Here is a 24,583-nt window from a genome sequence, read left to right on the forward strand (position 1 = left end):
CTTCTGGGCTGAGCCTGCGTTGTGCAAATAGCTGTTACTTGCATTGAGGGTGATACCCCGCAAATAAAGAAGACAGAAACTCAAGCTGTAGGGTATGTGGAATCTATTGTCAGGCTAAACAATAGACAAAAACCAGCATGGCTGGCAGGGGAAATTTGAGTCAGCAATCTGTTAGACTTTATGCACTGATAAGAGATGGGATTCGGCAGTGCTTATTGAGGAGAATACAGTAAACACAACAATCCAGCCAGTGCGGGTCATTGAGAGTCTCCCTCGCCTTGGGCTTAACATGACACTTAAGTACTACTACAAGGAAAGAGAAAAGGCAATTCTGCACACATTACAAACTGCCTTTATTCTGCGCTTGGATGCTGAATGTCAGAGGAGGTCTTTCACGATAAAAACGCAGACAAAAGGAGGGGGATAGTCCATGGTGATTTGTTGCATTTTCATTACAACTACTTTGTAGGCAGTAATCGCAGATCTAAATAGCTCTGAGAGTAACTGTTTTCTAACCGTGAAATTCAAGCCGGCACCCCCTCGCCCCCCTTCAACAAATGAGGCAGTGTTTTCTTCTTGAAAATCCTTGCATTGAAAGTCAAGGCACCTCTCCGAAAACATTCACTTATCAAAATGAACTCAAGAGGAATGCTGTAACAACAAACTCGATTGAATTATCTCTTTCTTGTTGTCACAGCACCTGATTGTATTATGGCCATTCCCAAGTGAAAATTCCACTTTAATCCTGGTTAGGTCATCTATGCGGGTGAATGAGAACTAATAGAAACTAGATTGGTTGTTAATTGTTTGTTTGTGAATCACATTCTTAATTGAAGCTCTAAAACTGTAAAAAAAAAAAAAAAAAAAAAAAAAAAAAACTATATATATATATATATATATATATATATATATATATATATATATATATATATATATATATATATATATATAATTTAATTGTATTTAATATGTAGTGTTCATAAAGGTGACATATTTAGACTTCTGATTGTACTGATTGGTTATTTTGAAATGATTGCTTATAATATGTTACAGTCATTGAAGAACCAGAACTTGAGCTTCATTATTGTTAAAAGTAGACACAGTCCCCATTTACGAAACAAACGTAAAGCAGAAAACTGGGCGTACGGTCATTTCCACGCAGAACTTAGCATTTATCAATATAGACGTGAGCAGTGGCTACGATCAAATCATAGGTTTCAACGTGTGTACGCAAGTGTTTGTATTAGCATGAACATGCATGTAGCAAAGTAAATCTGGTGGAGAATTGTTATGAGAGCATTTTGACTAGAATGAAGACATATATTCATCATTTAAAAATGTGGTAAAATATTCTATTGACATTGTGTCATAGCTTATCCATTAATAAAGTGTTTTCTTATATTCTACTTATATAATAATTTAATTGTTTGCAATTACAAGGTTAACAGGTGTTTTTGGTGTAAGATCAATTTGTCTTTCATGAGATTACTTCCTCTTGTTGGCCGGGTTACGTTTCTCCATGTCGTAAACTCTAGTGGAGAGGCTTCTAAACCGTGAATTTTTAGGGGCATGATATTTAAATGACTATTGTTTTCAGCCGGCACATTTATCAACATCTGATCATTCATACGATGAAATTGGTGGCATATGAATGTTTCATGAATCACACGTGAACCCTGTCGTGAGATGATTTTTGCGCTCTGATCTGTGCTCGTTTCTACGTTAGATTCATAAATAAGGCCCACTGTGCTTTGGTAAAGTTATTCCATCTGTATTTATCCATAGAAAAGCTTGAAACCTACATGTCCAGGTTTAAGCAGACTGGTGGTCCTCAGTGTCTCAGAGCTTATAATGACACTAGAATATGTGTGGTAGCAGATCCAATGCCTCCCAACATGTTGATCTAATTTTACCCTTAACTCCCTTCCTAATCCTAACCCTCATCTGTGAATACACATTTGAGGAGTTACATCTAATCAGATGATCCAGTGAGGAGGACTTAATTAGTCTAATGAATGAATCCATAATTACTGAATGCCATTTGTTGTTGTACATGCTGTGTGTGTTTTACTAAACAAATTAGCCTACATTTGGGTTGATTTGGTCATGTGAGTGAAAAACAATATTTGGTGCAGCATACTGCCTTGTTTTTTAGTTTGTGTAATTTATGTATTTTTCCTGAAATATGTCTTCAAAAAGTCTCTATAAAGCTGACTAAATTAGCCTTTTGTTGCAAACATCTTCTAATTTTCATCAGTTCTTTTTTTTTTTTTTTATGTTATGGAAGTCCAATCCAAATTTCAGCTTTCATTTCCACATTTCCACCATCTCTTTTAGGATGCATGTGTGAAAACGATAGTGGGTAATTGTGCTTTGAATTGTGATTGCAAGCATATAAGCATTTATTTGAACTATATACTCTTAAAATGATGTAACTGAATTAATGTTGATTTAAAAAAAAAAAATCTGAATACATTTCAAGTCAAATTTCAAGTCAAGTCAAATTTATTTTCATAGCGCTTTTCATAATACACATTGTTTCAAAGCAACTTTACAAAAAGCATGATGTTAATGTATATAATATCTTAGTATCTTTGTGCATTATAGTCGCATTTAGCAGATTAGTATATATAGTATACTATAGTATAGTATATATTGCTCAAAGCGATCCAACTTTAAACAAAGAGCTGGGCAATAATATAGTTACATTTTGTGATGAAATAAAAAAAAAAATCAGGTATATAAACAACAAAGACATTGAAAAACAAGACTCATAAATAAGATCATATAGATATAAGAAATAAATATAAGAGAATTAAAAGAATTTCAATGTGTCCAATGTTCATGGTATTCCTAATGTCAGTCTTCTCAGTCCAGCCATCACAGTCCTCGTGTCAGGTACAGCCATCAGGCTCCTGCTCTCCTGTGAGGCTTCACTACAGAAGGGTCTAATTAATTTGAGTGGAGATGAGCTGACTGGGTCTGCTTGTGGGGTTTATTCCCTTTGTGGGTTTTTGTCAGGGAGGACACTCAGGCCTAAATCTCATTGCTATAATGTGCCTGAAGAGAAAGCAGCGCCTAGCCTGGTAATGAGGGATCAGTAGACTCCCCCTCGTTTGATCTTATCGCTTACACTTCTGTTTTAGCTCTTTTTTTTTCCCTTTTCTTTCTTTTTTTAACCCTTGTAACCAAAAACCTATGGCATGGAAATGAGGAGGTGGATGCAAGGTGCTTTACAGAACCTCATTTGTTGCCTCTAATTAATATGGAGAAGTTACTGAACCCCACCGTCCCATTCAACGTATCATTACTTAGGACTCCGAGAGGGAGGGACCCAGTTTTACATGCATATGTCTAAACATAGGCCATTTTAAACTCAACCGGTGGTGTTTTTTTTTTTCCTTCAGCACCCCAGTCTGCCAGCTTGATATTAGCTTGATCTTCTTGATTGTGTTAATACCAACCTTGTCTAAATCTTAGAAACTGTGCATGCATCATAACTTTACTCCGTTAAACTGTTTATACTGTAGTGTGCAAAATGTTATAGACTTGTAACAGAACTACAATATTCAAAATAGAACTGGATGCTTCTAAAATGGAGATGTGCAAATGATTATGAACTTTACCAAATGAACTTAATAAACATAAAATCACATGTAAATTTTGTGTTTACACTGTGAGACACAAGCTGAAACTTATCAATAATATTTGTTACAAGACTCTGTCCAAAAGCTCTCAGTGTTAATACAGTAACTTACTGTTTATATTCTAAACAAGTTTCTATAGAGATTGTTATGAGTTCATGTTACTTCTCAGTGTTTGAAATTTGAAAAATCTGTAATGGGCATTTTAGCTTGCCTGGTTACTCTTTAATAAGAACACACACAGAAAACAGACTGCTTGTCCACGGAGTATTAAGCCTGTAAGCAGATACACAGACTTCTTTGTATATTTAATGCATTATTATGCATTTATTTTGACCATTTTAAAAAAACATTATATAAGAATGTGCCTTGAACAATACATGAAGCAGTTGTAGATTCATTCTTAGTGTGTTAAGCGGATACATATGGCATTATAATTACACAGCAAAGCATCCTGCCTTCCTCTAGCTATTTGTCTGTGGTCCTTTCTTATACATACCACCATACAGTCACTGATTTTGATTCCAGTATCTTTGATATAGCAATGGAATAGCTTTCTTTTCTTGTTTGGAACGCCAACAAAAGTAAATAAACATATAGAACAAAGAATTTACTTATAGTATATCATATTTGTGTAGTTCCACAGTAATCAAAGATATAATTCCAGTTCTTTAAACCTGGAAATATAAATTCCATTACATTTGAGATTCAGTGTGAGCAAATAACGCGAGAGATGAGCTGTACTAAAATGCCAATCTTAATGGACAGGTGTCCACTTAAAATCACAGGCAAAGCTGACACTAATGGATTGCTTTGTATGCAGCATCCAGAGAATGGAACAGGATTGGAAGAGCTTAAGTGTTGAAGCACCCTGCATGTGCTGGCTTTCTGCATAAAAGGAGTTTAATTTCTACAACTCATGCATTTGCCAGATTTAACCTTTTACTGACTCTCTGTCTCAGGGCGATGAAAATTAACCTCCTCATCATATAGGTGAAGCCAGACATATTACATGACTAAAGATCACTCAGTGTTGTTCTTTAAAATCTATCTTTTTAACTACAGTTCACCCCCCTGGGTGAATGTGTGAATTTTATTGTGCAATTCTGTGAGAAGAACTTACTTTTCGTTCAAACTGCCTTTTTTCTGGTTTGTCAGCGGGGGCGGGGGAAATCTATTATTCATGTCAGTCAGAACAGTGATAGTTATGTGTGCCTCATAATGTAAATGGTGCTTCCCTACTAGCTTAACCTAAGATATTAAAGACATTTTGATGAGTTCAATGTATCAGCATTGAACAAAAATAACTGAACCACAACAACTGCATTTGGTCTATTGTTTAGTGTGTGTGTGTGTGTCTGTGTGTGATAAAACTAGTTTATTAGAATTAGTATAGAACACATAGTAGCATATTATATATGCTACTATGTATTCATGTGTGTGTGTGTAATTCAACTTGTTTATTTCAATTAGTATATAAAACATAGTAGCATATATTGCATATTATTTTTTTTATTATTGTTTGTTCATTAATTAATTTGGTCGCCTTCATAATAATTGTGCTAAATGTATTGGCTTTAAAATACAAAGAAGCGTTTAGTTGATTTTCTAATCATGGTAATTCGATAATTTATTCTGTTTTGTATATGAGATTAAATCATCCTAAAACTTTCAAAAATTCGCTAACCTGCCCATAACAAGTTTTCCATGAATTACACCAATCAAGATATATTTCGGTATGAAATCACCCAGCATGGTATGTCCTACCCAGCTTGGAAAGGTCTTGCTTTCATTTGAAGCGGTGAAAAATGTCGGCCAGTGCTATGAAATTCCCACCTGGACAATGATGTCTGAAATTCTATTCAATTAATTCCCATGGCAACAGGGGTAAAACACAAAAGAGGGTGAAAAGATGGCAGGAGCGAACTGACTAAATCTGCTGCCATAGTGGTCCCTGTGTCTCATGAATACGCAGCCCCTCTCTCCACATATACTTCAGGGCCAGAAGCCTACAAGGTAATTATATGCTTTGAAACACTCCACTTAAGTGCACCCAACAATAAAGTGAGTGCATATTCTCTGTAATCTCTTACCTGCTGAGTGAATGAAGATGTGAACTGAATTTTTTTTTTTTTTTTTTTTTCAAAATAAATCCTACCGTTATTCTTAGATATCTGACTTGGAAGCCTTTGCAGTAGTGTAAATCATTTGTAACAGCCATATGGATTGAGATTGTTCATTTAGGATTTTTGACCAAATCACCAATTCATATGCATTCCCCTTGATAAAAATCCCAAAATTCCCCAGCTCCCATTAATACAGATATCAATGCAGTCCTCTGTATTTTCAGTGTAATAATTGGTAACCCCTGTTTAATGGTTGATCGCTTTAATAAATCAATAAATTCCATGCAATCATGGTGTCATCTAGTGGTGAGCATCTATAACTGCATTGATCAAGTCTCTTCGTAGCCTTCCTTTGCCCTTTTTAGACTTGTTTATTTTTAGTTGAGTTGCTTTCCTTCCTTTTCCTCCCTCTCAGCTTATTCGAGGGTCAGGTCAGCGACAACAAGATCCCCTCTTTGCCCTTCAACCTGTCCCTCTGATAGTGGCAGTTCCCGGGTCAGTGCGTGTCACCGATGAGTTCAGCTGACATGCTGGGGTGTGAGGCCGTCGTCCACCCCCTATTTAGATGATCCCGGCTGAGTGACTAGGTGTTGTTAAGGGACATCCACTGCTAGTGGAGAAGGCTCCTCACGCTTGAGCGAGCAGCACTCAAGGGAGGCCGGCAGATTGAGTTGGCATGCTAACAATCTGATTGCAGATGGCAGCGAGGAGAAAAGGCTGATGGGGAAGGAAGGTCTTAACTGACCCTGCCGTCCCCTCTGTGAGACAGAAAGGGCAGAATGGACTAGGAAAAAGTTCCACATTTGAATCTAACAACATATTTTTTTGAGGTTGTTGTTTTTTGTAGAAAAACCTGTCATGTCAGAGCAGTACTATGATCCATATACTGTATGTAAAAAGGCAGCATTGTGTTTTCAGTTGTACCATTGAACGCTGTTATTATATGATAGTCTGTCAGCCCGTTCTGTGCGGTGCGGTGCCATAGAGCTAGGGGTGGGGGGTGGGTTTGTGCTCTGGATGTGACATGCTAATTAGGGGAGCTTTGTCTGCCATTGTTCATGTGGGCTTCCAGTGAACAGGGTGGGTTTATGGGGGGAGGCGTGAAATCAGAATGTCACACTCAGCAGGGATCACCAGCAACATGCACCACGTGCGGTCTTCCTTAAAAATTAAACTCTTCCAGGTAGAATTGGACTGTCACTGCTGACGCAGCTTACAAATTCCACATTTTTACAATAATGTTGCTGACAAGAATTTGACTTGTTTGTTCAATTGCGAATCAATATGTGTGAGCATCCTCCAAGTTTTAATGGGAAGTAGTAAGTAGCAGCCGGATTAGACAGATTGGTTTTCCAGGGTACCACCAGCTGTTACAGATTCATGTTGAAACAGAATCTCTCTGTCATGAGGGCAGATCGTGATACATACCTTTCAAAGGGCAAGACATTTTTTTTCACTGCACCAGCATGTAAAAAACCACATCCTACCAATGGAAAGTGAATCAAGAACATTTACAGCCATGAAACCGCACTTTGTGTTTTTTTTTTTTTTTTTTTTTATGCCAATAAGATATTTCTCCTTATCATTTTAGTGACATTTTGTCGCTTGTAGCATCATATATGAGATGAGCTGGTCTCTCAGTGAAACTGCACTCCATCTCCGTCACAAAAAGACATTTTCATTTTGGTGGCTTAATGGGAGGAATATTCCACATGTCACCATGTGGAGTTCAGCAGAGAAAAAAATGTTATTCTTGTTGTTAGATCTACGCTACCATTCAAATGTTTGGGGACAGTAATATTTCTGGTAACACTACAATAAGGTCCCATTAGTTAACATTAGGCTAGTTAATGCGTTAACTAACATTAACCAACAATGAGCAATAAAATTGTTGCAGTATGGTCTTTATTAATGTTTGTTAAAAAAAAAATACAACTGTTCATTGTTAGTTCACATAAAATAATGTAGTAACTAATGTTAGCAAATGGAACCTTATTGAAGGGTTAATGATTTTTTTTTTGTTCGTTTTTAAAAGGCTGCATTTATTTGATCAAAAATAATAAAAAAAGGTACTATTGTGAAACATTACTACAATTTAATATACTATATTTAACTTTTTTGTATTTTAATATATTTTAAAATATAATTTATTCTTGTGATGGAAAAGCTGAATTTTCACCATTATTACTCCAGTCTTCAGTGTCACATGATCACATGATTTCAGGGTTCTTTGATAAAAGTACAAAAGAACAGCATTTATTTCAAATAGAAATCTTTTGTTAAAAAAATTCTTTCTGACCCAAAACTTTTGAACGGTAGTGTAGATGGTATTGAATGAGTGTTTTGAATCACCAATGTCACTTTTTTTATATCATATTAGTAAAGGTCAGACTATCACTATACACATCCCAACGTTGATTGTGTTTATTATGCAACAAAACAACAATCATTTATGGTTTAGCACATATGGAACGCTGTATTGACCAATCAGAAGCCAGGAATGGAACTATTCAGTGTTGCTCTAATGACATTCATTTATGTAGTTTAATGATCATGTAGAGTTGAGTTCAGCATCTTTTTAGTCCACCGCCTTACAATGTTAAGCATTTCTTATAATGTTAAACGATTCATATTTTACAGTCTTCTCAGAAATTCTGATATTACAATATTAGACAAAAGTGCTTGAATATGAAGCTACAAGGTTAAACAGTAGTGAATGCAGCATGGTGTGAATAACATCACAATGATCATGTAGCATTTATCATCCTACTCTGCTGCTCTATTTGAGTGCTATTATTTTTTCTTTGACCCATCTCTGTATAAATACCGTTTCTGCTTTGTTGTTAGCAGGAAGGATGTTCTCATTTCAAAATCAATCACAGAAGGCATAAAACAGCCTGAACATGTACAACATTTATGCATAGTGGAGCGTGATCATCAAGAACCCCTTGACATATCTGATTAGCAGCAATTTGAGGGCTGTGATGAATGAGCCTGCTGTCATTTTGACCCTGCTTAACCTCTTGATTTTCTGGGTTCAAGTCCAATTAACCTTTGGGAGGGATGCAACAGCAAGTGTACCACCCAGTCCAGTCAATAAGACCCAATAGTAATCATTTAATTTTCTGGTTCATCAAATGAGGTTTGGCCCAATTCACCCATCTCAGTCAATGGCAGTCGTTTATCAATGTTCAGCTAACACCACAACAGTAGAGTATTTGGTCACTGCTGGCTCTCAGAGGAATATTCTCTTCAGACAGGACCGTCACATTCACTTTTGCCTCACCATTAAACCGCACGGCTAGCTGAAGGTGTTGTGACAGGTTTCTTGAAGTCTCTTTTTGTGTGAATCCCATAAGTGCTTTTTTTCTGAACGTCTGCAGTGTCTAATGAAAAGATGACTGACCCGCAGGTCATTGAATATAAAGTTGTAGGATTTAATTAGACATGGTAAGCTATACAGAATGCAAGGAGCAATGTGTGATAGATTACAGCTAGTGATTCGGATTGAATCTGCAGTGGCTAACAGTCCAGGTCTTGTGATCTTCATCACATTTTATATCAAACCTCTAAACACCAGTGCCGTAATTTTTTTTGTCCTTCTCTTCTCAGATTGATCTTCAATACACACAATCAAGTAAAGATCCTTAGCGATATATGACAACATATGTTTTCAGTGGAAATCCAAGCAACACTAGATCAACTACCAGAGCACTGTTTCTTTTGCTTTGAGCTGAGGGAGGGGAAAGCTACATGTCAGATTATGACTGAGCTGTCCTACAGTTGCAACTACTTCCACCCCTAGATCCAATCTAAATAAAGTGTGCCCATCTGGTGTGCTCAGAGGGTCATGAACCACCTCCCTGGGACCTAAAATCACCAGGTCCAGGATACAAATTGACAGAGAACCATGGCTCTAGCACCACTGAGCGGATCACAAGTCAACCCGTCCCTTGCTGTGTGCTAACAATGCACTGCTGCATGGGTGGCTGCGGGGAGGGAAGAGGACTCTCTCCTTTCATGTGCCACATGGCTGGAGTCTGAATATGGGCCAGAAGGGGCTTGTTAATACCATTGTTCCCCTGCACGGTGGCATACGTCCTCACCATATAAACTTTGTTCCGATAGTTTGCCCTTTTCCCCCAGCCCTAATTCCCCAGTGGCAGATGCACTTTTATTCAAGTACGTGTTCTTTGGTTGTTAATCTCAAGAGCTCAATAGGATTAGAGTGAGTTGTGTTTTCATTTATCAACATCATTATGTCTGTCTTTTATGTGAATGCCTAATAACTAACAAGACTGTTCATTCAGAATTTTGTATCTCTCTTTATATATTTATTTATTTATTTATTAGGGCTATGTGCAGCTCACCAGCTCTGTGAAGCGAGAAAGAGCGGCCGACTGAGGATGGTCCGCATGATCCTTTGATCAGTCTCGCTCATCCACGCGACGTGCAATACCCAAGTGTAGGACGCTCGCACGTTGTGAACTCCATCTGACTAACTGTTTTGGATCCTGTCAGTAACGTGCTTGTCTCTGTGTAAGTGTGGAAATAAGTTTGAATACTTGTGAATGCAATACTGATGTTGTATCAAGAGGATCGATCCTCACATAAAAATATCTTTACCAAGTCTCATAACTAGTAATTGTATCACTTATTTTTTTGTGGAAATTAACTTTCAAGTGGGGAAAAATGAACTGACAGCTCTCATTCAAACTAATAGTGTATTGACTGACACAGAAACATAACCAAACACACTATATATAAGGCACAGCTAAATGTGACACTTATTATAATGGGTTGGTTATGGGTACTTTTTTTTTTTTTTTACTGTACTGTATTCTATCCCCTTACACTAACTCTACATATATATGTATGTATGTGTGTGTGTATATGTGTATATATATATATATATATATATATATATATATATATATATATATATATATATATATATATATAATATACAAATTAGGAATACTTAATACTAATGCAGTTAAGGTTGGTTTAAAGCACTTAAAGGGTTAGTTCACCCAAAAATGAAAATTCTGTCATTAATTACTCACCCTCATGTTGTTCCACACCTGTAAGACCTTTGGTCATCTTCAGAACACAAATTAAGATATTTTTGATAAAATCTGATGGCTCAGTAAGGCCTGCATAGCCAGCAATAACACTCCCTTTTTCAATGCCCAGAAAGCTACTAAAAACATTTAAAACAGTTCATGTCACTACAGTGGTTCAACCTTAATATTATAAAGCGACTAGAATACTGAATGCCGAAGATGAACGAAGGTCTTATGGGTGTGGAACGACATGAGGGTGAGTAATTAATGACAGAATTTTTATTTTTGGGTGAACTAACCCTTTAATTAATGACATTTTCCCATTTTCCATGACCTAATCTAAAGTGGGAACTATTTGCAGTTAGTAAGTTAACAAAGCATAAAAAACATTATCTAACTCTTTACATATGAGCTAATTAAACAATAATAATTAATTACAGTGACAATGAATGAAGAACTCTATATTTGTATACAGCCTATTAATATATTAACAATGTAGAGACTACAATATATTAACTATGAATTAACTACAAACTAATAGTTTGCAAATGATTTGGAAGTACTCCATTACTGTATACGTTAGTACTGTATACTATAGTTACCAAAGTTTTTATAAGAATTTTTAATGTTCTGTAAATGTTAATAAATATATAAATAAAACAATCTGATATTTTGCAGAATAGGCCTATTATATTAAAAATTATGACTTTCAGTTATGCTGTAATGTTGAATGTCTATAATTACTCATTTTATCCCCAGAAACTGGGAGAAAAAAAAAATCCATTTCATAGAGGCATCAGTATCAGTATTGGTATTGGTGATGCTGGCCTTCATTCATAGTACTTAGTAAAAAGATGCCATAAAACAAGTATTTAAAATATACTGTATTTGTTGTTTATACATTAATTTGGAGATTCCATCTGTTTTTTTTTTTTTTTTACAAATTTTAATGTTAGGTGTGATTATTTGCAATTAATTACAGAAAAATGTGTGATTAATTTAATTTGTAATTAATTGATCTGTATTTCTTAGTTATGTTATAAAATATATATATATATATATAGCATGCAATGGGTAAAACTAATGACAGGACAAGCTGTCAGAATATCAGACCATTTCGACAAAGCCCATCTCTGAGACCAGCCTTATGCTCAGAGACTTTCTCCCCTCCAAACTATGGGCAAAGTGTGTCATTCCATCCACTCTGCCAAATTGGGAATCACAATAGAGATTGCTCACATTCACCCACTGTACATGACAATGGTGCAATTGCCGTCTGATTATGTGGACGAGATGCCTTTAAAAGGCAAATTACAAGCAATCCCATCTGATGAGAGGGCCACCAGGCTTGTAGCTCCACATGTGTATGTCCCTCTCCACACCCACCCAGAAGGGCTGAAAACAAGCATGACCATTGAAACAAGCCCACACTACATCTTTATGGCTCGCAGCAGCTGATTCATTTTAAAGACAACAGAGGGAACATGGGGTTCAATTACGCAGCTGATATCATGAATGGCAGTCACCCCCTCAGGGCTCCACTACATCTGTACAAGAGCTACAGTGCCAATAAGTGGATGGAGATAGTGGTGAGAAAAGAGCCTGAAAATATGTCAAAGAAATTCAAAGTTTGATCAATAAAACTTTGTGAGTTTAAAATGTAAATGATATACTTGTTTTTTTTGAGGATAAAAAAAAATTGCTTTGTTTTTATATTTCCTGCTTCTTCTTTATATCTGTCATCTCAGAGATAAAAAGAGCATTTACTATTTGGTTAATTGTTTACACTTGTTTTTGATATAAAAAAAAAAAACATCAGGTTGTTATGATTCTGTACAAAGTTGTGATAGATATATTGACTTTTGGATCTTATATCTCTCTTTGTGGGGTTAAAGATCCAAAAGAATTTTGAACAAAACCTCTTCATATCCTAAATGCATCTCAGTCAATAAATTGGAGACCCTTGTGACATCTGAAGAATGAATATGGAGTTTTATTTATTGAACTTTTCTCCCATTCTGGCCCTCTTTTTTTTATTTTCTCACCTCTGATCTTTGAGCTCCCAGGAAAAAAAAAGAAAGAAAAAAGATGAATTATTTTTGCCATTGATCGTCAACAAGACTAATAAAATGAAGCGCTTTAATGAAAGACCACTATCTGGCGAAGTGACCCGGCGGCCATTAACCCTGCTGCTATGGAGTCCAGGGAAGATCAGTGGAGTCCATGGTCAAATCAACTCTGCAAAGCAAATTAGTGGACACCATAAAGTATTGGAGTGCTCATGCTAGGAGCCCCAGTTTGACCTTTGCTTAGAAACTGTTACATTTGACCTGCCAAGGAAATCTATCAAAACATTTCAATTAAAGGATGGCAGGCATACGAGGCAGGTGGCCATCCTGCTGTATTTGACCTTGCATCCAAGACTATTTTAGATTTGTGCTTTCTAGCAGATCCAACATTGACCACTCTGCCCTTTATTCAGTAAAAATAACAGTTAAAACAGGTTTTAATCAGATTCAGAGGCTTTGAAATGTTTGGCATAGCAGTATTTCAGTCATAGTTTCCTTTTTGTCTTCCTTTCCAGCATCTTAAAATGCAATGCGGCAGATGAAAACTAATCTTTCAGAACATATACTACGAGTGCTTCTGGAAAGGCGTCGGGCTCACTGTAGATATCCATCTAGAATCATGCAGGTCATAACTGGGCAGAGGGCCAGCTTCTTATCTGCCTGGTCATTTGAGGTGTTGAGATGTGTCCAAACAAATGAGTGTCCAATTTCCCCCTTTGTCAGGCTGACCTGAGGGGTAACGGAGACTCTCTCAAAGGGCTTGTTTGTAGAGGCTGTCTATCATAGCCCAAAGTCTCCACTTGTTTCCCTTAAAGAGATTCCATCCTTCTCAGTCATCAAGGGGGATGTTGGGAAGTGTTCTCATAGTCTACTGGCATGTCCTGTGTGAGGATGCACAGTCTGTGGGTCTCCCCTATCCCCCGATTGTTGCCTTTATCAGGTGGGCAGTTAAACAGTGACCACGAGATGACAGACACATCCTTTCAGAGGTAGAAGAAAGAGAGATAAAGACTTTACAGTGCTATCTATAGGTACAGGCCATTCTTACTACGGCTCCACAAGTTGTCCAGTAAAACAATAGAGAGGATGCTGCAAATGAGTCAGCCATCACAGCTCAAACTACAGTTTTCTTTGTGGTTGTTTTATCGATTCTTTAGCAAACATTTTTTTTCTTTCGTCTAAAAATATTTAAAGTCCCAGTGTGGTGAAAATAAAATTTTGAATGTTGTTTATATGTCTGTGTGGTGTTTTTAATATGCTTTAAGACAAACAATGTGCAAATTCATAAGTCAGCACCATTGCGGAGTATTTTCTATTTAAATCTGCAGTGAAAAGAAGACAGTCTCAAACCTGCCGTTTCAAATTGTTGATGTTTCTGACATCACAAACTACCTTGTAACCAATCACGTCAACATTCCGCGGGCTTTAGCATATCATTAACCTTGACCGCTCTGAAGCACGAGAGTCTCTAGAAAATATATCCCGATATATTTTTCTGTTGATATAAAAATTGCGTAGATTTGGCAATATAGCGGGTGTATGATGTATATAACGATGTTATGATGAAGTATATGCCTTTCTCCACTGACGTTAAGGTGTTCAAAGCATTTCTAAGGATACTGATTGTTAGAAGGCAGCTGTCTGACTCGCGAATGGTTTGTGTAACATTAACAATACATTATTAGCTGTTTGATAATGTAGTCAAGCAAAAGACTAATCATATTTATTACCGTTATGTTTCTGGCGTTGTAAAAAGCGATACCATCGTGCAGCGTTTACCTCAGTAAGTTGACGGTGGATCTCTTGAGGTCGTGCAAGTGAGTGGAGGCGGGGCTAATTAGCATATTCATATATCCTCGTATAATAAATGAGGCAAAAGTGTAGAGTTACATTCAAGCTATTTTAAGGCATGAAGACTTTTTTTTCAGAGGAAATTTTTTTTAAATGTCATTTTTGTGATCAAAGATGAGTTTTAATGGATAAAATTACTGACTGGGGGACTTTAATGCCACAGTTTAGCAATATTTTTACCTTTTAAGCTAATTTTTAAGCTAAAACAGATCTGCTTTTTTCATTCACAAACAAAAACATGTTAAAATCCATAATAAATCTAATAATTGTATTATTGTATATGCAGTCATATTTCCCCTCATTTTTTTTTTTTTTTAAATTAAATTTAAGTAAATGTTTAAAATCATGTACACTCATGTGTGAGTCTTCAGTTATATTAGTAGCCTAATAAAATAGATAATATGGCCAGCCGAAAGTTGCTTGCTATCACTTTTGTTATTGGATACTCACCCTTAGAAATATAATAATCATGGCTAATAATGGGTTTAAACAATGGCTGAAAACATTTGCTTTTGCAAGCCACTTTGTCAGTATTGCTAGTTGTCAGTAAAAGTCAAAGACACTGTCATTGACCATCACAACATAAAAAAAAATGAATGCACCTTTTGTTATATATTTCCTTAATATTTAAGAAATACACGAGAGGCAGGAGCGAGCATAAAACAGGTGCGTGCCGTTTTTATTCCTGCATAACACTATATGACTCTATGGCGTATTCTCAATAGAATAACGTAACACAGGGAGGGTATACGGAAACACAGAAAGGTCAATTTGCATGTCGTAAATACACCTTTACTATCATGGAGTCAGGAATTAGCTCATTAGCATTGTTCCCTTTGCCTCTGCTGGTAGATGCTATGGCTACACCGTTAGGAAGACTGTAAGTATCTTTCTCCATTGATGGCCATTCAAAATTAGCTGTTTATTTATTTTGTTTCATTTCTAGTGAAATGAAACAAGTTTATGTACTTCTGGAGGTTTATGAGCTAGTCCACTGACTGCCATAGAGATGAATGGGAATGCTAACGGATAGCTCTCTCCAGGTATTATAGACCTCTTTCAGTAATATACAGTAGCATAACTGTATCAGTGGTGATTTCTGTTTTTCTTCAGCTAAATATAAGTCATTGTATCTTAAAGAGACTGTTCTTTGAATGTTACATTAGTACGCTAACATTAAAGAAACCCAAAACCCCATAACACATTTTATTTGGAACATTTGTGGTTTTTTTTTTGGTTTTTTTTGGTTTTTTGTCAAATGTCCATTTTATTTCTCTCCCTCAAAAGCCATTTTTAATCAGGATAACTTCTTACTCAAACAAGGATTATACTGATAATCTTGAGTTAAAAAATTATCCTTTTCTTTAATAGCAGAGATTTTATTTTTCTAAAAGCAGGCTCTTGTCGTTTACTCTGTTTTACAAGTGGGTCCCACCTGCCAAACAGCCTGTGAATCACAAAAAGGAATGCAGACTGACAAAGGGCATATTACCTTCCATTGTAAGCCTGCTGAGTGCTTATTTATTTAGTTTAGTGCCTTCGCTCGGTTTCTTTCTTACTGTTACACAGACCTGCACACACATTCAGGGATTTTTCTAATTATGTTGCTTTTCAGGCAAAGGATGAGCGGTTCAGCAATGGGGACTGAATAACCCTATCACAAAGTAATGCTAGATTGTTGAACAATGCCTAACGTCACTCTTTACATGAGATGGTGCCTGTGTGGCAGCTACAACTTACAACATATACTCTCTGCAAATCTGCCACTGAATTATTTTATTTCCTGTGAAACAGTGGCTGCTACAGTGGCAGTGTCAGTCTCCCTGCTTGGCCAAGCCGATGTTTAGCTGGTCCAGATGGACCAGAATTAAAAATCCCAAAACCAGCTTACCACTAGACTGGTTTCAACTGATTTTGTTTTTCAGCAGGGTAATGCAATATTGAAATGCAAGATAATTATAACACAAAATTATTACACTTGTTTGATTTTACTTCACTGAATTGACTTTTTACTGACTCCTGTGCAAGACACAGGTTTGTTTAGTGATGCATATAGTATACTCACTAGTAAGCACTGTGGGCTAAATATTGTATTAATATCAGCATTTTATCAAGTGGCATATGAATTTGCATCAATGTAGAGTTTTGATGTCAAAATGGTACACATTTTCTGCTCCCTTTTAAAGTTGACTCACTATGCATGATTAAATGGTTAGATGCATTTTATTATTTGCATTCAGAATTGTTGTTTTTTTCCCTTTCGGGACAGATCTGTGACCCTGATGTGCAACTGATATAAATACATGTACAGTATAAGTCTCTACTTTATCCACTGTGAATCATGCCAACCAAGCATGTCCTAATCAAACCTTTGCTTCATTCTTCAGCAGTGTCATTGTTAGTTCACCTAATAATGCTGTGGACCCGTTCTTAGTCTGAACCCACAGCTCATGACCTAAAAACAGCATGTTTATACAAATATTCGTTTTTAAAACTTTGGTAAAATATGAACATGAATCAGGCCACAAACGAGGTCCTGATACAGAGAAAGACACGGCTTGGGCTTTTTTGTACAGACACCCTCTCAGATGTTTCTTTGCCAGTGTATCCACCAAATCAAGGTGATTTCTGCAATTCACTCAGGTGGCTTTCTACCTCCTCCCAACATGAAAGGAGAAAGCCTCCATCTGCCGGGTCATATTGAAAAGACAGACAGCGTCGTGTTCCTCAGAAGCAACAATGGCCTAGTCTGCAGAGGGGTATTCCTTGATGATTATTCCAGGTCAGACCCAGAGCCAGCTGTGAAAACTCACTCTTTTAGCACTGCGTCAATGATTAGAGGGGAAGGCTGCAGGCTACGTCCTCATGACCCACAACTTTTTTCGATCTCGCCGCATTGGGGGGTTTGGCCTTGCGTCTGTGGCCCACGACTGACTCGTACGGCCTTCCTCCAAGCTCGGCAGATTGAATCTGTCACGCTGTTCTAAACAATGATAAAGAGAGTTGAACCCCGGCAGGTTGTGTAATTTTTTTTTTTCTTTTTTTTTGCTCTGTTCATTCAATCTACATTTAATCAATGAGAGTAAATTTTGCATTTTTTTAAGTACAGATCAAGAAGCCAGACCTGGCAGGTTTTTGAATCCAAGCAGCCCGACAACAGCATGCCTTGCGCTGTAGATGCCTGCCCGTGACCTCTCCATGGATGGCGAGAGCGCGCTAAAATCCTCCTTTGGTTTGAGATGTTTATACCAAAAAAATGCATTCACAAGTGGTTTATCTGCCTTTGACATATCTTGAGGTATTTTGCTGCGAAGTCAGCCTTTCAATTTTGGGATGTATCTGTGGCATTTAAAAAAAAAAAAAAAAAATTATCAATGGCTAATTCACTCAGGTGCGCATGCTGCGGGGTTACGCGATCTCAGACCCCTGTGAATAAAACATAGGCTATCAGTAATATTGTGAGTAGGCAGCAATGACTTATGCAAGTTCAAGGACTTTATCGATCGGTGAGCCGGGCTTAATCAAAGTCTGTCTTCCCCACCACTCATTGTGATTAAATAAGTCAGACACTCTGACAAAAAGTCTTTGACCCTTTCATTGCTTTTCAATCATGGCTGCTGCTCTCAGCATCTCCGAATGCTTTTGTTCACAGGGCAAAAAAGTAAAGAATGGTCCAAAAATTCCTTTTAATGAGTGCAAACACAGCTCAAGGATTTACATGTGGCTAAAAGTGAACATTTTCAATTCCCTTGACTGTATACTTGTTATAGCGAATACAACAAACTAACACACCTGATTGGCAAACGTGCTTGTAAGGAATGTAAACAGTTCTCTCTGAAGGATGAAAGATTGAAAAGATAGACACTTGATGTTGTTCAAATCAGCTCAATTAGACTTGTTTCATGTCTGTTGTGTTGCTTCTGATTGACAGCTTTAAAATATCTGCTGGCCAAGCTGGGCGGGAAGCTTCCTGAGAGATTACAAAATATCTGATCAAAGACACGACGCACGGCAACTGACACTCTCATAACAACTAACAGATCACTAGTCGACAGTATCTCTTTATCAATGAAACTGTAACCTTACCACAATCAGATGAGGCAGTGGTTGTGTCTCTCGCTCGTCTTTATGTCATGCACAGATGTGAGGAGAGGAATAAATGCAGTGTTACATCTCTGTTTCACCTTTTCATCCAGTCATAGGGGATGATGGTAGTTCATCTGATAATCAAATTTTTGATAGGGCTTCAAGGTGTCACACCGACTAATCAGATTAGCAGCCAAACAGGTAGAGAATGAGGGTTTTTACACAACATAACCGCATCATCAACTTCCTTTGAAAGATATAAGCCGTATTTCTCAACTTGTGAGGGGCGGTTTTAGGATTAGCATTTTGAATCTACCGCAGTACTGCAGATCCTTTTGTTGTATAAAACAAACACAAGGTGGATAATATACATTTAGGGCAAATGTTTCTTTTCCCTACAATCAATCTTGTCAAAAATTATGTGGGTTGTTGGTGATGACTGGCCTTTAAATAAGTGTAAACAGGAAATAGTGCAAGGAAAGCTAGACATGAGATAATATTTGCACATAGGCTACACAATGATTAAACATGGAAATCCTTTCACACCATTGAGTCTCTCGCTATTGTATAGAGTGAGAATAGGAACAACATCAGTTTTGAAAAACAAACCTATTGTTCCCCTTCAATGCAAAAACAACCTGAATTCCCAGGCATGGCATGTGATAAGAGGGTCAAATCCTCACATATTACATGTACTTTATCACCAGCATTCAGAACAGTGTTTGCACTCCTGATAAAATATAAATGTTATCACAGTGATATGTGATTTAAGACAACCTAATTAATACAATGAAAAAAGCAAATTAATTCAGATCAGTTTAAGCTAATCCAGTGTTGGTCAGTAAAATACCTGCTGCATGATTGAAAATAGTGGATTGCACTTATTTCCACATATTATGTTATTGAGAAGTTGATGTGTTCTTGCATTATTTTTTTTTTTTTTTTTAAATGGTGCATTTTTCTCCAAATTTGTTCAGTCCTACTTTTTACAGATCATCTTTTTGCACAATTTTATTTATGAGTTGCTGGTAAAAAGGCTTCTTTGTATCTGTGTGTGTGAGTTGTGACCTGGAATAATGGAGAATAAATCCACCTTATTGTTACCCAAGATGTGCTTGTACTTCTACCATAAAATTGTCATAACATGCTGAGACCCCCTCCAAAAAAGATTATTAGGCAATGTGTGAGAGAAGGACAGCAAAGATTGTATGTGTGTGTGTGTGTGTGTGTGTGTGTGTGTGAGAGAGAGAGAGAGAGAGAGATTGTGTAAGAGTGTGATCCTAATATACTCTGAGCCATCAGAGAGACTGTTTATTTCCTTTGTTTCTTTTTTGAGGGCACTTAACAGGGATATATGAACTACTCAGCCACAGCCACTAAAACGGTGTTTTAATCCATGCTGTTCCATCTCTTCACATGAACAACCATTCGTTCTGCAAATTGCACCTTGAGCAGAACGTACTGTATGTAAGATAAGAATGGTGAAGCAAAATACTTTCATTATTGATTCACCACCATATTCTAAAGTTTCTTTTAGGTAACTAAGTAGAGTCCAAGTGAGCAAATGATCTTGAGGCGATACCATTACGTACTTAAAAGGTCCTTTTTTCAGCTCTGTGGATCATTTCTGAGAAGTCTGAGTCAGCTGAATGACAATGAGGCATTTGTAATCTCAAAACTATTGACAAAATATAGCTTTAGATTTCTTTGAAAGGTTTTACAATGTGAGTAAATTATTTAAGTACCTTTACGTTATATGGCAGAGACTTAAAAAGAGATTGAAAGCAGAGTGTTGAATGTATACATTCAATTCATTGGTTTACGCCCAGCCGTGTGTTTAATAGAATTTAAGTTTTCTTTGCACCAAAATTTAGTTTTCTTTGCACGTTACTGGCCTTCCCCACAGTTCTCGGCCTCGCCCTACTCATCATAATGTTAATTGCACATTCAGATCTTGGTTAATGTTAGCAAATAACACATGCTATTATAACTATCAAAGACACTGTCATTATATACTTGCATGTATACAATCAAGCAACATACAATATATGTGGTCTTAAAAGTTTTGCAGCCCATCCTCAACCTAACCACATCTACTCTTCACAAAATGGTAACCCTAAAAAACTAACATAACAAAACCCCCTGTAAATCTCAACATAACGCAACATTAAACACTAACTTATGTCTCCCTATGTTAATCTTGTACAGTCTGACGCAAACATCAATCAACTCAATCATATTCAAGTTCAGCTTACTACAATCAAATTTTGAGTTCACGCAACTTTTGTCTATTAAGTACAATGAACTTTCATTGTTATTTGAGTGAATCGAACTTATTTCATTGAATTAATTTCTCTGTTCGGTTTTACAGTGTACTATTTCTTATATTATATATACAGTATTTTTTTGACTCAACCTTTTATTGATTTGTATATTTGTGTATTTGGTATTGGTATTTTTATCTTTTTTATCTGTGCTGTGTTTAGCTATTTCCTTTAATATTGTGTCATGTATTAATTTATTTTTATTTATTTATTTATTTATGTATTTATGTAGAAGCGGGGGTAGTTTAAGCTATGGTAAGGGGTAAACAAGTAGAACAAGTAACTGTAACTTTGCTGACTGATGTTGTTCATGTGCAAAAAGAGCAAAAATTTTGTATTCACATAACATTCGCCCCTTCTCAATTTTGGATTTGCACTCATCAAAATTTTTGACATCGCATCCTGTTGTTATTTGCATTAAAACATATCCCATTAGCGATAATATATTTTGATATCCTTTTAACATTATATTGAATAATAATTTTCAAATTTTGAATTTATTATAATTTATTTGACAATCTTGTAAGTACTAATATATTTAATAATTTTAAATTTTGAATTAATTCAAATTAGTTTGACATCAAATTCTGTTAGCGATAATATATTTAAAAATAATTGTATCATTTTGAATTTATTATTATTTGTCATTGTATTCATTGCCATGTCTGAAGTCATTCTGCATGATCAAAGTCTTGTGTGAGCGCATCTTTACACATAACACATGCACCTGCACGTGTTGATCTTTGATTCATTTTCACTGAGCTCAGTGCAGTGCAGTGCTATGCTCATGCGATCCGGCCAACAAAGTTGTAGCCTCTTACATTATTAATTTTCTTCAGCCATCTTTTTGTCCCCAAAACACAAACTCTCAATTAAGAGAAACGAGAAGCTCTGCATGGCCATGGCGAACGATGAGTAGCTCAGATTTCTCCACTCTTTTCTCTTCTGTCACAAGGTTAGCAGTGCACAAACACTGTTTCCCCTTAGTCCAGCACTTACACAGAAACTCTATCTCAAGCAGATGTGCGAACACTTTAATGCTACCAGACCTGAAGTGCTCAAAGCTCTATGTCCTATTTTTTTCCACATGCGTTTTAGCGCTGTGATTCCCCTCCCTCTCCCCCTCCCTCTCTCTTAAGGGCAAGATAGAACATGTTAGACTAAAACCAGTGACCTTCACATTCGGCAAATATTTCAGACCGCCGCTAGTGGCTCTTCCTTTCTTTTGTAGTGTTTGTAATGTGCTCTAGGAACAGGTGCCTCCCGACTCAATGGCCTCTAGTTGGTTTTGTGTTCTCGTTTTGTCTCTAATGAAAGCGTGTATTAAGAGACATGCGTCCATTAATAAACAGCAAGAGAAAGAGAATTTTCTTTGAGGCCTCCATATAAATCTAAAAAGTAGGTGCATTTTCCACTTATATTTCTCTATAACAGTTAATGAATGCATTTCTTTCATTTAATCTTATGTTACCAATACTCATCTAAACATTCAGATAAAAGATAACATTGTATTAGCGCTACATCTGAAGCCTATTTATATGGCCCACATGCCTGAAGGTGAAACACGTGTATTGTTCTCCCCTTGGAAAGAGCACCTGCTATTTTCTGCACTCGCAGGTTTCTTTTTGACAACTACCAGCATTGGAACCAGAAACTGAATTATTAACATCAAAAATCCCAAAGAGACAGTACAATGAGCCCTATCCAGGTAGGGCTCAGGAGAGATGAGAAAGGGGGGCTCTTCAGTTTCCATTCTCCTCTTCTCGTGTCATATTTTTGTGGCCTTGAAGTCTCTATAGAGTGGGTCTCCTGCTCTCCTGGTTTTGTTTATGGATCATTGGTTGTTTACTATAAAGCCAGCAGCGGCCTGGAGAGATGTGGGAGATGTTTTATCTCTTGTCAGGGCCTGCTTCAATTAAATTAATGGATCCATTCAGCTCGCTCTTTCCTCCTTTCAGGCACAGCCAGAGAATACATTAAAAGATCTTATGCCTCAAGATGGTGCATCATGGTATTAGCTGGGCCAGCCATTTTTCCTCCCAGCCTGCTTGCATTTTCTGTCCCAAATAATTAATTACAATTCCATCTTAATAATGTTCGTTTATATTAGCCATGGTGCTACATTAACAAAATAAAATGCCTTTAACTCGTTTATGTACTCTTAGATTCGTTTGCATGTACCCCTTTTTAGGATTTTTTTTAAATATACAAGCTTTTAAGTATATTAATGAATATAGTATGAAAATAAATCCATGTATAAATATATAAATATTCAAAAGCTTAAGTTGATATATATTAAGTTGAGAGTTTCTGTCAAATAAAAAATTCTTTTCTTGACTCTTGATACATCAGTGAAGGCAAATGCAAGGCAACAGTGAGAACTAAAAATATTTTGAATACCAATAAAATACTAAACACTTTCTCATACTGTATGATGCTCATTGTGCTTTTCAGGGCAAAAGAGATGTTTTCAAGGAAAGTCATAAGATAAGCTAGCAAAAACACAATAAGGAGTGTGAGGTAAACCAAACCAGGATGACCAGCTAAAATTACTAATTGGTTTACTGATCAGTTGTACTTTGTTCGATTGATTTGCAATTAATTCTGGTTTGTGGTTCACAGAAGACAGAGCTTGGCGCCAACCTTGGAGGCGACTGATACTCTATACTCACTAGGAGAATGGAGGAGGTGAATATCAATACATTGTTGTGAATCTGGGCTCAGATTTGCGCTAAGAGTGTCTTCCTTTTTCCTTGAGGGCGGCAGGCACAGTCCGCGGAGAGAGTAGATTCTGTTCGTCATGAAAATATACACTTTGATATGATGAAAGTCATACAGACTTTGTTTGTCCTACTGAGTCGTGCTATTAATGGACATGTGCTTATAGCTGCCTTATTCCAATAACCTTGAAATGTCACATAAACCTTCTTCAAAGAGCCATATGTATTATGTTTAGACGCATAAGTTAGTATATTTTCAAGTCTGTCCTTCTAAATTGCTAATTGCTTAATGTGACCCCAACAGAAGTGGCCTATATATTGGGAAATATTTCTGTTGCTCCATTCCACTCATATATACTCTTCTAGGCTAGACCAGTGTGTTGCTTGCTGACAGGCAAAGCATTTTGGAACTTTCTTTAGTGGAAAAATAATACACAATACTATAGCTAATATATGTGTGTGTGTGTGTATATATATATATATATATATATATGTACCAGTTGCGTGCACTGCATCCTTTGCCTCCTTGGAGGAAACTCCCCTGATGTGTAATATATATGTGTAATATATAGGTTATATCTACATATGTTGTTTATATTTATATAAATAAACTGTCATTTAAAAGTTTGGGATCAAAAGTTTTTTTTTTTTTTTTTTTTTTTTAAGAAATTAACTTTTAAGTGACATTATAAAGACA

General features: G+C 36.5%; 1 long non-coding RNA gene across 1 annotated transcript in view; it reads left to right on the forward strand.

The window, feature by feature from the left end:
* LOC127512317 (uncharacterized) overlaps positions 1–10,627 on the forward strand; it is a 58,225-nt gene extending 47,598 nt beyond the window's left edge. The window contains exons 2-3 of the long non-coding RNA XR_007930194.1: positions 9,383–9,998; positions 10,124–10,627. This is a non-coding gene — a long non-coding RNA (uncharacterized LOC127512317). The remainder of the gene's footprint in view (positions 1–9,382; positions 9,999–10,123) is intronic.
* Positions 10,628–24,583: the final 13,956 nt, after the last annotated feature.

This window comes from Ctenopharyngodon idella, chromosome 5, assembly GCF_019924925.1.
Source record: "Ctenopharyngodon idella isolate HZGC_01 chromosome 5, HZGC01, whole genome shotgun sequence".
NCBI classification, from domain to species: domain Eukaryota; kingdom Metazoa; phylum Chordata; class Actinopteri; order Cypriniformes; family Xenocyprididae; genus Ctenopharyngodon; species Ctenopharyngodon idella.